Genomic DNA, 15653 nt, shown 5'->3' with positions numbered 1-15653 from the left:
TAGTTAGCCACCCTTTCCACCTTTATAGGAGACGCAGGATTCAGACGATTGCTCAGTTAAAGCAGCTGGTTGAGGAGCACTGCTGCTTTGTACAAAGCTTTGGCCTGCTGGGTCCTTATGCTCCCAGCAGGTAATGTGACTCAGGAAAACAGGAGCTCCACCATCTGTGTCACAAAACGTCCAACTGTGGGGACAGTTAGGGCTATCGTGCTAATCCCACAGTCTCCTTCCAACAGCTTCTGTGCACCCTGATGTGGGACCACACATGAGCGCGAGCGCGCACACACACACACACACACACACACACACACATACACATACACCAGGCAAGGACAACTTGTCTCTTCTTTGTGGTATGTCTACAGGAACTAGTTAATCTGAGCCTGTGTCCCTAGGGCTGTGACCACTAAAGAGAGGCATCTAATTTACATTTGGACAAACCTCCTAGAGCTGCCTGCAGCCATATACTACCTCTCTGTGATAAATATATTATTTAGGTCTATTCTCTCTAATTGAAAGATGAAAACAGAGATTATTGCACTTTAAATGCATAATTAGCTTTCTATTCTTCCAGTTGCCAAACCACCTCTGTTTCCTGCTGATACAGGCCCTATGGCCCTGCAGAAATGTTTCTTGCTTGCTTTCCCCTGAAAGCGTAGTTGAAAATAAAAATGTTGTTTCGTTTATGTCTCCCTCCTCTGACATATTATAAAAGACATCTCTCTGTTCCCTCCTCTCCCCTTTCTCTCTTCCTACCCCTCTTCATCCTCCCCTCCCCTCCCCCCTTCCCCCTTCCCCTTCTCTTCTTCCTTCCCCTGCCCTCCCTTCTTTCTCCTTCCTCCCTGTCTCCTTCCTTCTCTCTCCTTTCTCCTCCTCCCCTTCCTATTCCTCCTCTTCCTCCCTCTCCTCCCCTTCCCTCCAAACTACATCCCTTCTGTTCCTCTTTCCTCTCCTTTCATTTCCTCTCCATCCTTCTTCCCTAAACCAAGTCATAGATTTTAATTCTCCTGCATGCTATCCTTCCATACTGAATAAGATGAGAGAGAGAGAGAGAGAGAGAGAGAGAGAGGAAGGAAGGATGAAAAAAGAAAATGAAAATCTTACAGTCTTAAGGTTTCAAAAGAAAAGTCCTTGGCTGTTTACTCTAAATTACCTTTAATTTCCCATATTCGTCAACTGTGTAATACTTTTATTTTGTATCTCCCTTCTCTATCACTACTCTAACTTTATCTTGTTTCTCCATTAGCTTCTGATTTTTCTTCCCCCAGTCTGGACCAAGATGGGGTAGCTGCCCTTGGAAATACCCTGATAATTTTGTTTGCACAAAAGTGAAGTTCTCCACCTTGCAAACATTCCTGGAATTCCCTCTCCCCTGCCTCCTGTGGGGAGCTGTGCACCACACCTCCTGAAACTCAGAGTTAATGATTTCATCAGTTAAATCAGAAACACCCTGGTTCTTTGAGATCACATCTTTTCTCAGGCAACATAGCTCCTTTGCAGTCGATGAGCCAGGAAATCGTTTCTCCTGACTATGGTTATTTATTATTTACTTCAAGTAAAGCACACATCCCATGATAAGCTCCAAAACCAGGAACCAGAGAGTGACTTTACTAAAACAACCAAGAGTCAGCAGCCAGTATCATTAGTTATGGCTTAACGAAAGTCACCTGAGAAATGGCGTGGGATTCACCCACACTATAGAGGAAGCATTGCAATGGAGAAGGTTCTTGTCAAACAAAACACGGGGTACCTCTACTCTCAAGACTGCTGCCGCTCAGGTTCAAGAGACACTTTGCAGGGAGGCTAACACACAAGCCGCTGGAGGCTTCTGATAGACAGTTCCTCTATTGAAGTTCTAGAGAACATAAATCAGAGGCTGAGTGTAGAACCGTGCTCACTCTGAAGTCACCTGGCCTCTCTTCCAGACCTTTGCTTTCCCTACAGCTGTCACTATGCTATTAACACTCTTCCTTCTTCCTTGGCTAGCAGCAGTACAGCTCCAACCCCTGCCTCTGTCATCAAGTGACTCCACATGTCCTTCTCCTTGTGTGTGTCTGTCCTTGTGTATTTTCTCCAGTTCTTATGAGAACCCCAAAGGGTTAAAAACTCTATGTCCATCTATGTTCATGAACTAAGACTGAGGAAAAACCAGGAATTTGGGAGACAATACTCAAACCAGTGCTGGTTCCTCTTGAGAGAATAGGCCTAAGACAACATCTTAACTGTATTCCTTATTAGACTGGGAGTTTGTGAATAACTAAGACAGTTCTACAAAAAGAGAAGAGGCTTCGGGGGTCAGTTCTGCTTAACTGAGCTGGATGCCTGGTGCTAACCTTTCTGACTCCACAGCAACATTCTTCTTCAATTTTTCTTCTGTCTAGGACAGTAGGGCCAGGAGCACAATGCAGATACATAAAACCTGGATTCTATAACAGCGAGTTTTCTAATCACATTTATAATCCAGTAGTCTTCAACTCAGTGATCTGTAAAAATCTGAAATCTCAAATTTTCTTGGATAAAGTTTAGTATCAATCCATGTTGACTATCAGAAGCTAGCTAGAACTGACATCAACTTCCCTATAATGTAGAGACCAACATGCTTCTGTACAGAAATACTATTTGATATAGGTGCAGCCCAGAACGTACCGCAAGTTTTATATTCTGTACTATCTATGCATTATATTGCTTTTTATAATTTTAGCACAATTAGAATATAATTCATAAGTACATCTGGCACCCGGGGTTTTAAATAAACAAGTTAAGTCAGCTTTATTCCTTTAGCTGGTTTTTCTAAATCAAGTAGAAAATCTGCCAAGATGAGCTCTCGGTTCCTCTAGTCCAGTGGCTTTCAAACATGTCTCTGCATTGAAATCATTCAGTGAGTTTTAATAACCCAAATGGCTAGGCTTTAGCCCCAAACAGTTTAATCTGAACCACAAGGGGTGGGCATTGTTTCTAAGTTCAGCAGCCAATTCCAGCAGTGATTGAAGCTGGGAAATAACTATTCTGGTGACACTCTGATGGCATTCCCTTCTAATGGGGCTGATAGGTGTCCATCCCAGCTACTAAGTAGTTTATTAGTTACTCTGCTACAATAAAATACCTGACACAGGGGAACTTAGAGAAGAGGGTTTATTAAGCAACCCTTCAAGATTCCAGAAGCAGGGAACCCGTGGCCACAGGATGCTTGAGTCAACTGGTCCCGTTGCATCTGCTTCCAGGAAGAGAGAAAAATGAACCTTAGTGTTGAGTGACACTTTCTCTTTTATCTACAGCCCTGGCCAATGAAACGGTGCCATCCACATTGAGAGTGGGTCTTTATACCCTAATTAATGTGATTTAGATAATCCTTTAGAGACAAGAGACTCCAAACTAATCTAAATCATCTCTGGCAGGTGTGGTTGAAGGCTTCTCCTGGCCACTGCTGATCCACCTCATCTGGTCGAGCTGGCAACAATACTAACTACCATAGATAACTGGTTAGAGGACAGTTGCCTTAGAGGTCATCTTCCTCAGAGTCAGCAACTTATAAAACCAGAAGCTGAAGCTTCAGGACTCTGGCTATTGGTAAAAAGAATTAATTCAGTTGTATCTCTGGCCCTGGATGGAGATATGACATCCTGAGCTTCCCAGACACTCATACGATTACTACATACGCACGATTTTTGATAAAGAACAGGTGCATACCATTATCCTCTCCCACAAGAGCCAATTTCAAGTGGCTAGTCACTCATCTGGACAGCTAAACACCCTTCAGGAAAACTGTCTATTCAAGAATTTGGAAATAATATAATATTAACTTGCCTAAAACTTCAATTTGTGCCATTCAGTTGTGTCCCTTTTGAATTACCCTCTTGAGAGTGTGATGTCTTCAACTCCACAATAAACCCTGTTTATGTTCTACACTACATTGTGGTCTGATTTTTTCTTTCTCAGAGCCACGGGAAGCCAAGGAAACCAAGGGAGACACAACTACCTCCTCCTAGCAGATCCCACTAGCAATGGATTGACCATGAATGTAAACAGATACAAATCGTAACTAGGTCTGATACGAAACAAAAGGTCCCTAAAATTATGGTTGGATCTATGTCTTTCCAAAAAATGTATTGAAATTGTAACTCTCGGGATTGCAGAGCAAGACAATAGAAATAGGGTTATTATGCATGTAACTAGTCGATATGGAAAAAAGCTGGGTTGTGTTTCTCATTTAGAGTAATATTTTTAGGATCTTTATAATTATAAAAGAAAGAGAAAGAGGGAAATATAACATGAGAAGATGTAGTCAGTGGAGCAATATAGTTACACATAAGGGTTACTAGAAACAGAGCAAAACTAAGAAAAGGCAAGGTTGGAGTTTTCCTTGCAGCTTCCAGAGACAGCCTGGCCTTGCTGGCTACTGATGTCTAAGCTGTGAGAGTAAATGTCTAATGCTTTAATCCATTAATCCATTTAATCCATTTGTCCTGTGATGTGAAAGATGTAGATACTCCTTGTGCCTGAGAAGGAACCACAGTGCTAGGCATAGAAAGTTGCTAGGCCCCGCAGACAGACCATGACTCGTGGATGTCTAAGCACTGCAGTTCATCAGAGTCTGCCTCAGGTCTCCCACAAGCATCCTGCTCCTTGCGATCGCCACTGAAAGAGTTCAGACAGGGCAGAGAGTGCCATGTAGAAGACAGGGTTTATTGTAAAGTGAGACACTTTAAAGGGTAAAGGTGGGAGATGCCCAAAGGGGCCATGGTCTGGCTCTGTAGCGCAGGCAGGTTTTACACTAATTCTTAAGTCTCTAGACCACATGGCTTCCCTGAGCTGGGTTTTCATCCAGGTAATTGACATTCCCCTCAAACTCGACTCCTAGGGAGAGAACAGTGTAATCCCCTAATCTTTACCAGAAAAACTACAGCTACACAATAATCATATGATATTTTGGGAAGTTCAGAATGTCTTGTCCCCACCCAGAGCCAGAGATAAAGATGCAGCTCCCACACTTCTGGCCAGGCAGCAGAGTCCTGCAGTTTCAATCCTTAGTTTCACAGACTTCTGATTTTAAGGGAGGGGCCCTTCCAGATAAACTCCATGCCTAATAATATATAATTAGTTATCTCATGGGGGAACACACGGTGGGGGGATCCTTCGAGGAAAGGTGAAACAGTAGTTGCTAACTTTATGTAATCTTAATAGAGTCCAGGTACAGCTTATCTAGCCTAATTAGTTTAATCCCAAACAACCTTTGAAGTAAATAGCATTTCTGTTCTCATGTTAGCAAAGAGGAAGCTGAGGTCCTGTTGATCAAATAAGTTATTTAAGTCATTTATTGAATGATGAGAGTATGGCCAAAGGTTTGAATTCCATTGCATTTGACCCGTTAGCCCTGCTTTTAACATTAGCTTGAGAAAAAAGCTCCTGGCCTGCCCAGAAATCTCACCGAGGGAACTTTGCTGAGAATTCAGAGGCTCAGTTCAGCCAGCCATGGTGTGCCAGTGGGAGTCTTGGTTCTGATGTGACAAGCACAGGAGTTTGGCATCCAGCCCTTACAGCTGCCAAGAGGAATTAAACAAAGTCACTGGAAGCCCAGGAAAGACAGTAACTACAAAGCCAGCAGCCACAGCAGCGGCAGGAGGGAGGCCCAATTACTACTGGTGGAGGCATGGGGAAAATTAAAGTTGGTGATGGTTCAAGGTTATGTTGAAATTCCAAATCAGTGGGCTTGCATAACCACGGAACATGGAAATTAAAGCATTAACTGATGTTCACACTGTTGATTTCAGGACTCCATTCTGTCTCCCTTTTGTCTCAACAAGTCTCGTTTCTGCCACGCATCAGCCAACACCGGGAAAGGAAAAAGATGGAGATGGGATAAACGAACATATGCACATGTGCACATTAAAAATACAAGTAAGTCAGTGGTGGTAGAAATTTAAATGTAATAATATAAATAATACAGGCTTCCTGTTTTAGTTCTGCCGTGTCCATTATTAAGTAAAAATAAAATCAGCCCAGTCATTAGAGTGCCTCAGCCATTTTTTCTAATATAGTTTTTTTTTAAGGCAAAAACTAAAAACCTAATACTTTTTTTTCCTCCTCAACACTAGGTTTGTTAAATATTTCTTGATGCTACAGATGTAGCAATAGCCAACCCTCCTGACAATGTCACATAATGAGCATGGTCACCATCATTTTGAAGAGAAGGCAGCTAATGTCTAAACGCAGAATAAGTGGCTGAGTTGGCCAAGTTTCCTAAGAGGTAGAAAGAAGCCATGATCACAGACGGTTTGTCTAGCTTGGAAGCCAGAGTGCCTTCCCATGCCGTGTCATCTCCCTTACCCCAGGGCTGCTGCTACTGGGTCTCTGTGAATGCTTCATGTATGTTAGAGACTACGAAGTTTTGTTTCGGTTATATTTCAGATTAAAGATTGTTGCCAAATCACATGAGCTAGCCCAAGCTAGCCCTTCCAAAATTTGGCTGCCATACTTTTCTAATGCCATGGCACTTTCAGAAAACACCCCTGACACCACACAAACTCTGAATCCCAGTTCATCTTTCAGTTCTGCACTGCAGTACCGCACCAGTCCTCCGGCTGCGTTTGCCAACTGTACCTCCAAGATACCAATGTTTATAACTGTGCCTTCTAGCTGGATGTCAGCCAGTTTCTGTAAGCAATGGGAGAGGAAAGAAACCATCATTGCTTAGTCTTCTGCTCTCATTTCGTTCCTTATGTGGGTGGGTCCCTGAGAGAACTGTGAATAGAAAATAGCAGTTCTACACTACATCTTTTAGGATTTGGGTGAAAAACTAGAATGCTAAGTCTAGCAAAATAAATCACCCTTAACTAACATAAATCTTATTTGCTTTTTAAAAGTAATTTTGTAGAGTCAACAGTTTAGGGAGAAGTCCAGAGTTGGGAAACGTATGTAAATTTCAGAGTTCCATCTAAGTTATCAATATTCTTTATTATTCCTTACCTCACCAGACTTTCTGATTAATTCAAAGTGGCGGTAGCAAGGACGTTTTGGGTCACAAACACCAAGGAGTGTTCACTAGATCCTGTTTCACAGTTCTCCTGCTGGGAAATGCTAAAGACAGCATTGTCTGACCCCTCAAAGCTAAGAGGAGCCATGTGATGACCTAATAATTTGTGAGTACAAAGGATGGGAGTCACTTCTTGGACAAGGCCATGAGAAGGAAATCCAATGTCTCTTCCAATGTCCAATTTCTCTACCTTGGAGGTCAAGGGATATCCTTGATGGTGCGTGGAGACATCGCTGAGCCCTGGAAAAGACTATACCCAGATTCACCTGAACCTAGCTGAGGGATACCATTCAAGGCCATCCAAGAGGAAGACCATTTGTTTAGATCTTTGTGGAATGCTTTATGAACACAGGCAGTGCCTTTATTAGAAAAGGTGTCTTGACCTTAAAATATTGCTGATACCACATCATGTATTTATTTCAGGAGTTGGTCTCAGGAGATCTGCTTCAGTCAGGTGCCAATCACCGTACTCATCCTGGATCTGTGTGAATTGTCTTGGCATTTTGCTAGATTTATTTTTTATTTAAATCACATTATTTTCTATCTATTCAATATGAATTTAAAATTTTCTCTATCCAGGATGAATAGAGACATTGACTTTTAGACACTTTTATCCTTTAGTACAGACATTTAGGGCAGAAAAGTGTAGGCTGTGCTATTGGTCGAAGTGGTTTTTAGATACTAAGTAGGTCAAGGTACTGAAAGCATTTTTCCGCACTGTAATCTTTTGTGTTCTAAATGTTTACTTCCCAAGTAGTTGTATTGAGTGCTTGGAAAGGGGTCTTAAATACACTACAAATTAAAATGTTTACTTCAATCTTCCAACTTTTGCTTTATGGATTTCAAAATCCTGTTAGCAGGTGCCTACATATCCAAACTCTTGCATCTTTCTAATGACTTGAAATACACGGTCACTAACACAGATCTCTCTCTCTCCAATCATCTGGAGCCACCCTCTATCATCCTTCCAGTCTTTGGATGTGCTTCCATTTGAGCATATTTCTACATCTAAAATTATGTACTATTGATAAAATGTAGTTCCATCTTTTCAATCCTTCTACCTGAAAAACCCTCTGCCTTTTAGTTAGAGCGCTTACAACACTTGCGTTTATATAATTGTAAACAGCTGACCTCAGGCGGATCATCTTGCTACTGTTTTCCACGAGCTTAGTTTTTATCCCTCAGTTACCCCTTTCCTGTCTTATTTTCAGAGTAAAGGAGCATCCTTCATATCTCATTTTAATCTACCTATTACCTTTTTAATTATATCCACTGCATTAGTTTTATTGGTTAGAACCATAATATACACCTTCAACTGCTTAGTGTCTACTTAGTGTTTGTATTACTTCCCGCCAGTTCTAAGAAGCTGGTCACATGTGGCCATCCACGCCTTTTGGTGTTGTTCTATGAACTCAACGAGCCACAGACACTAAATCTATGTAGCCTACTAAACTGTAACCTATTATCGTAAATATCGCTTTATGTTTGTATGGACTTTTGAGTTAAAAGGAAATGTAGACTTCTGTATTGGTGATGTCCTTGGCTCATTATTATTACTGAAGATCTGAGTTTCTGACTGTGTCACTGTTTTTAAAAATTCCAATTCATGTTTTTATTGGTGTAAATCCATTGGTGATTGATTCTTTTGCTTGCTCGCCAGAAAATGTTTTTCATTTTGAATCCACATTTGAATAATATTTATATCCAATATAAATTCCAGCTTTAGGGCACTTTCTACTCAGTCCTTAAAGGTGCTATTCTACTTTATGATATCTGTTGTGATCGATAATAATTTATAGTTTTAATAAAATTTCTGCCTATTATCTATTTGAAAACTTTTTCTCTTGTTTGTTAAGTCCAACTATGATGTGCCCATTTTTTAATATTTTATCTTATTTATTTTGAGAAAAAAATTGCATCTAAACTTGATTTATTTTTATTACTTTTAGTAATTTCATCAACTTTTTAATTCTATTATTTTTTTTTTTTCTTCTCACTGGCTTCCAGTTGCACATGTTAGGTATTTCTAAAAGTTTCCAAAGATCCCTGAAAGATTGTTCATTGTTTTCAAACATGTTGATTTCCCTATTCTTTTTGTTTGGTTTGGGCTTTGCTGTAGTGAGATGGAGCCCAGTCCTTTGCATATGGTGGTCAAACATGCTACAGTTAAGATCTTGCTCTCGACTTCTGTCCTTAGATTGCATGGTTTTGATGACCACTGTCCTGTTCATTATCTTGTTCCTCTGTGGGTCACAGACAATAAGCCCATAGCATGATTTTTTTTTTTAATTTTCAATATTGTGCTTTTTGTTTTAGAATGTCTATACATTCTTAATTGTGTCTCTCTGTGTGCCAGGATTTTATACATTTTCATTCATTATGGCCATATTTTTATTTATTCCTTTAAGCAAAGTTGTAACTGTTAATGAAATCCTTCCCTGTTAGTTGCAAATTTGAGTTCTTTTCTAATTTCATATATATCGAATACACTTGAGTTTGTTTTAATATTGCACATGTTTTGTTATAAGGGTTCTAGATTCAGTTATTTCCTTAAAAAAATTGAAGCTTGATATATTTATTTAGGCCAATAGTTAAACTTGATTGAACCCAGACGATACTCTCTGAGTCTCTCATACAGAGCAATTTCATTCTGTGCCTTTGGCTTTTGCAACACTGCTTAGGGTCTGATCCATGAAGTCATGATATCTTGTAAGTTTCCATCTGAGTTTTCTTAGCCTCTGAGCTCAGACTGGAGCTCAGTAGCAAGCTAGGCTTGTTTAAACACTTGAAAATATCTCCCACGTGCTGGGTGGGTTTTGTGGCAAATGATAGAGTCATTTGCAAAGAGGGAACATTCCATGAGAAAATATACCCTCAGAGAACTCGGCTTACTGTGGATGGTAACGCAGCTGGGCTGTGTGTGTGTGTGTGTGTGTGTGTGTGTGTGTGTGTGTGTGTGTGTGTGTTATATTCAGAGCCTTGATTCTGTTTAAATATTGCCTGCAGGAGGGAAGGCTTGTCCAGCAGGGGCTACTTGCCTTTAGTGAGAGGGCCACACACCAACGTGATTCAGGAATAACCATTGTGCAATCCCTCCTGGGTGTTGGGAAGTAATATGTCACTGCCACACAACATATCCTGTTTAGATCAATGCACAGTGTCAACTGCCGGATGCCTGACTTTTAAAGTATTAAGATTTTTTTTTTTTTGGAAGAAGAGGTGTTTTAAGGTGTTTGCAATCACCATGTCAATTTTATTAGCTTACATAAGTGTTCAGTACTAACATACGGATATTTCAAAACAAACTTTTTGTCAGTTATGATACATTTCAAAAAATATTTTCCATAAAGTGTGAATATTATTTTATTATGAGTTTTTTTTCAGCACAGTACCACAACATCTTATTGTCTACTAAGACCTTAGGACAATGTTTTTCCTCACTACTAAAATGATTCTGGTTTTTGCATCTTTCCCTAATTTGTTTTTAAAGTTTACATATCTACTCCAGTAAAAATCAGAATTTTGTCTCATTTTAAGATGTTCCTAACTGTTTCTTCCCACTTTTTATATAATAAAAAAAAATAATGTGCAGAACTCTGCCTTCTTTTGCCTGATACCACAGAACAGGGGACAAAATGAGGCAGCTTTTAATCTCTGATTTATTTAACATTTATTAAAAACCACTGAGCCCTACCCATCTACAAATTCTTCATTTTATTCTTATCTAAGGAAGACAGGGTGAGTCCACCTGTGGCTCAAATACTCAAACCATTACAAGATAAAATACAAAACCTAAAATCATGGGAAATTGTCAAAATGGAGTCATGCATGCACTTTAACTTACAACATAATTCTCAAGACATATGTTAGGGAATTCAGATTTTTCTCTCATTCAGAGCCCCAATTCAGAGCCTTGATTCTGTAATATATATATTACAGACTTGAGACTCTGAATGAGAGAAAAACTGATACATATACATGTATGTATATATGTATTATATATACATATACATACACACACATATATATATGATACATATACATGTAAAATCTGATACATATACATATATATATATATATATATATATATATATATATATATACATACATAATATAATCAGCACTAGGGACTGAAGCCAGGACATTGTACATGCTGAGGAGAGGCTCTACCGGTGAGCTACATCCCCAGGTTTAATTGTCTTTTTTAAAAGAACATTGTTTTTCAGACAAGGTCTCTAAGTTAGTGCACAGCTGACCTTTAGTTCACTGTACAGCAGCGATATCCTTGAACTGCAGAATGCTCTCACACAGAAGCCCCTATTTTTCTTTAAGGAGGGCTTGGGAATTTATTAATTTAATTCTTCTTTCTTAAATGTCTTCTAATGTAAAGTTCTGAAAACTTTGTTCCTTTTAGTTCATATCTCTAATTATTCCACCTCGTCCAAGTTTTTTATTTCTTATGCCTAGATGTTCCATCATCTTTGCCTGATTCTTCTCCCAGGGTTCACTACTGCAAGAATAGACATTAGAGGTCCTTTTAGGTGGAGAGATATAGACAAGAATCTAGTCTGCCCTTGAGCTATGGGATCAGTAAGATAAAAACAAAATTTTCCTCTTCCTAGATTAATTAATTATTCTTTGAGAGTTATGCAAGAGTGTGCATGGTCTCATCACCTCAGCAGTGTGTGATCAAACCTGATAAATGGAAGGAGGAGAAAACGAAAACACAGCATTACGACCCGTGTGCAAATCGCTGGTCAGCACAGCCCAAAAGAAAGCCAGGACTGTTTTCCCCATCTCTGTGAGAAAAGATCTCGATATCTGTCACGGGGGTGGGGTGGAGTGGGGAGTGGGGTGGGGGAGCAAGACTAAGTACTCAGCACAGAGATTTATTTGTCCCACAAAGACAAAAGGCAGAGGATAAGAGACAAAGATGAGATAAAGAGGAGAAGGAGAAATGGGACTGAGAAGAGGAGTGTGTTCCAGGGTAGGGAGGAACAAAGGACTGGCTCTGGATAGAGAGGAGACAACTGTGGCCCCACAGGCAAATGGCAGTTTGTAAAGTTAAGAGAGGAAAGCCCATGTTAGGGTGAGGTGTTTAACTTTAATTAGGAGAGCTAAAGGGGGCTTTTGATTGCTGGACTTCAAGACTTTGGTAGCTGGACCTTGCTGGTCAGCCTCATGGGGAGGAGAAGGGTGATAAACGGTGGGCGCTAGCTTTTAGGACTGAGGCAACTGTATTCTGTTGCCCAAGCAGGAAGGTGGGTATATGACTCTTCATTTTATATGTCTCCTGTCACTTTATGTGTTTTAAGAAGTCACCTTATGAAAAGCACTTGTATGTCAGCAGGCATATCATGTCTGCTTTGATTTTTTTTTTTAATCTTTCATGGTTGAGCCAATATAGAAATTGTCTCTGTGTTATTTGTCAGTTTCATCCTCTGTGTGTGTGTGTGTGTGTGTGCAAAAAATAATTATAAGTAAAAATGAAATAATTTAAACTATATATTTAAAAAATGAATGTCATCTAACAGTTTTTTGTTTGTTTGTTTGTTTTTTGTTTTTTGTTTTTCAAGACAGGGTTTCTCTGTGTAGCCCTGGCTGTCCTGGAACTCACTCTGTAGACCGGGCTGGCTTGGAACTCAGAAATCTGCCTGCCTTTGCTTTCCAAGTGCTGGGATTAAAGGCGTGTGCCACCACTGCCCGGCCATCTAACAGTTTTTAACAAGTCAGAGGGAATGGGGGAGAAGGGCAAGGCCTGCTAGAGCCATGCCTTTGCTGCTAGAGTCTCTCCATCCACTGGAGCTCCTTAAAAAAGGAAGGCTTTAGTGTGGCTCACAGTTTGAGAACACAGGCCATCCTATGCAGTAGCAGAAGTATGGCAGCTGGTTGCACCCTTACAGAGCCGGACAACTAATGCTCAAGCCACCCTCTCCTTTTTACTTAGTGTAGAAACCTGGTGTACAGCAGTTAATGCTGAACTGAAACAATCCGTCCAGGAGGGAAGGAGAAGTTCCCGAGAGGATGAGAGGATAAATAAACATGTCTGGAAAAAGCTGAAACTTGCAAGATTCACAAGGCAACTCCTCAGTTTCATACAAGCAGAAAAATTCTGAGCAGTCTAGTGGAGGCAATTTCTCAGACTTTGTGAGCTGCCTGCAAGCTGTGCAGAGAGCTCTGGGAGACACAGCTTCCATGCTGGGGTGGGCTTGTGGTATTATAGCCAATTTCCAGTTATCCCTGTTCCTATAAGTGACCCCTGACCCACAGCCCTGTGAGGAACCTCAATGAAATCTCATTGGTTCACCAAGTTGGATGCTGGCCTTTTGTAAATCCCCTTTCTGGATTTAGGATATATGCTTGTGGCTTCTCCCCAGGAGAAGTCTCCCACACAATAGACCCTCATCCTGGGGTGCAGAGGGCCACATTCAGGACTTAAGTCTTCATTTCTGTATGGATCTTAGTGGAGGGAACAGATTTTCTACCTAGAGTGTTTTTGTCTTACTTTATCAAAAAGCTTAAGGGGAGGGAGTTATATTGCTCCATGTTGAACAAAGGATAATTCTATTATTTATCAGGAAAAACAAAACAAAACAAAACAAAACCCCTTTTGAGTTTGCCTTGTTAAGGGTCCAGGACATATCTGTGACAAGATGGAATATTCAAGAACTACTAAATACAACCCTGTCGGGGAAAGAGTTTTGTTTCTCTGTCCTTGGGTCTACTGGAGGAAGTCAGGATTTCTTCCACTGGATGCTGAGAGGTGGTGCTCCCTCTATTGATGTCGGGACCCCTCATTTTCTCCCAACTTCTGCAAACAGCTCAAGTTATTTCTTCATGTCTTAAAAGATTATAGGAAGTAGTAGGGTACTTCCGGTGACAAGCTGGTGCCAAAACCAGTACAGACTTTTAAAATCAAAGAATGCCTTGGCTAAAGAAAGCATAATAAGAACATATTTAGTTATATTAAATCTTTAAATCTTCTCTTAGTATTAACAGGACCTTTTAACCTCCAGTATTCTCTGATAATGATAATCTCAGGGTCCCATTTATTTCCTTTTCTACTGATATTAAAAATAAGAAACCCACAAAACTGTCATACAGATTAACAGAATGCTAACTAAGCATTTGACTAGACCGTCCCTGTGAACCAGTTCAAAGACAAGAACTTGGTTTTGTTTCCTGAATTTGAATGCAGTTTTCATAAGCATAGAATTCACCACGCCATTTCCTGTATCTACCCAGCGCTGAGTGCACAGTAAAGGCTAAATACATGTTTGTTGACTCAATTAATTTATCCTCATATCTCTACCTCTTCACTGTTAGCAGACTGCTGGGAGATATTCCCACAGAAGCCAGTTCAGTGCTGTGGGATGAGCACTAGTATGGGGTACACATGGAACCCGACAGCTTGTAGACGAGACACCCACTCCAGAAGCACTCCCAACATTTCCTGGTCAAAAGCAACCTTGATCCTGCTGCATTTTTTCTAGAAAAATCTGCATCTTCATAAGAGCTGATCTTTAACTATCATCAGACTCTAGCGGCGGCATTTGTTTTGTTTGGTTGCTATGCTCAGGCATGACTGCACCCATCTATCCTAGGTCTAAATTACACTAGCACCCACATAGCAAAGCTAACCTGGGCTCCAGGATTCCAGTCTTTCCTGAGGTTACATGTACACCCCTGTAATGGTTTGAGTCTGAAGTGCCCCCTGCAGGCTCATGTTGGAATACTTGGTCTCCAGTTTGTGGCACCAGTTTGTAAACTGTGGAGTAGGCTGGCTGAAGTGGGGTTCACAGCTTATAGTCTGGTTATAATCCTGCATAACACATGTCCTGGTAAGTTGCCATGTAAGTTGTCTTCATCACAGGCTTCCAAAAGCTCACCTCCTGGGCATGGTGGACTGAGAGCTATCTGAAACTGTGAGCCAATGTAGACCTTCCCTTCCTTGCATGGCTCTGCCGGCTCTTGTGCTATAGAAAGTAGTTGGTACAACTTATGAAGAGGCGTCTTTGCAGCTGCTAAACCTTCATGTATGCAAATCAAGAGTTCCGTTTTGAATCTCTAATAAAGTAATTACTCTAGCAGGCGTCTGGAACACTGCAATATTTAAACCGGCGGTTTGTATCTGAGAATGGATTAAATTTGATGTAGAGAAACAACTCGAGTGCATGATGCAAAGTTTGTAGAGTGCAGGTGAGCACACATGAAGGGAGATGCCATATCCAGTCAGCGTCAGGTTTTAACATGACAAGTCTGGGGAGGATACAGACTGCTACAGATTAAGAAAGTCTGGCCACCAATATTCTGCGGACCATCAGGATTTGAGGACTCTGCTGCTTAAAGACTGGTTATGGTAAAAACGTTATTGTTTATATGCACTGACTTAGGTGTCAGTCTTCTCTCACATATGGTAAGATCCTTAAGAATTAGAGACTAAAGTGCCTACTTCATCTTTCCTGGAGAAGTGTAACAGCCACCTGCGACCAAAGAAGTTCCTCTTTACAGTGTCAGGAGACCCTCTGAGAAAACAGCTCAGTGGGGAGCCCTTCCTTAACCGATATAGCTGTATATCACACAGATCTACATGTCACACAGGTCTATACATCACAGTTCCCAC

The sequence above is a fragment of the Mus musculus genome, chromosome 1, assembly GCF_000001635.26.
Source record: "Mus musculus strain C57BL/6J chromosome 1, GRCm38.p6 C57BL/6J".
Classification (NCBI taxonomy): domain Eukaryota; kingdom Metazoa; phylum Chordata; class Mammalia; order Rodentia; family Muridae; genus Mus; species Mus musculus.
Note: the sequence above shows the minus strand (reverse complement) of the source record.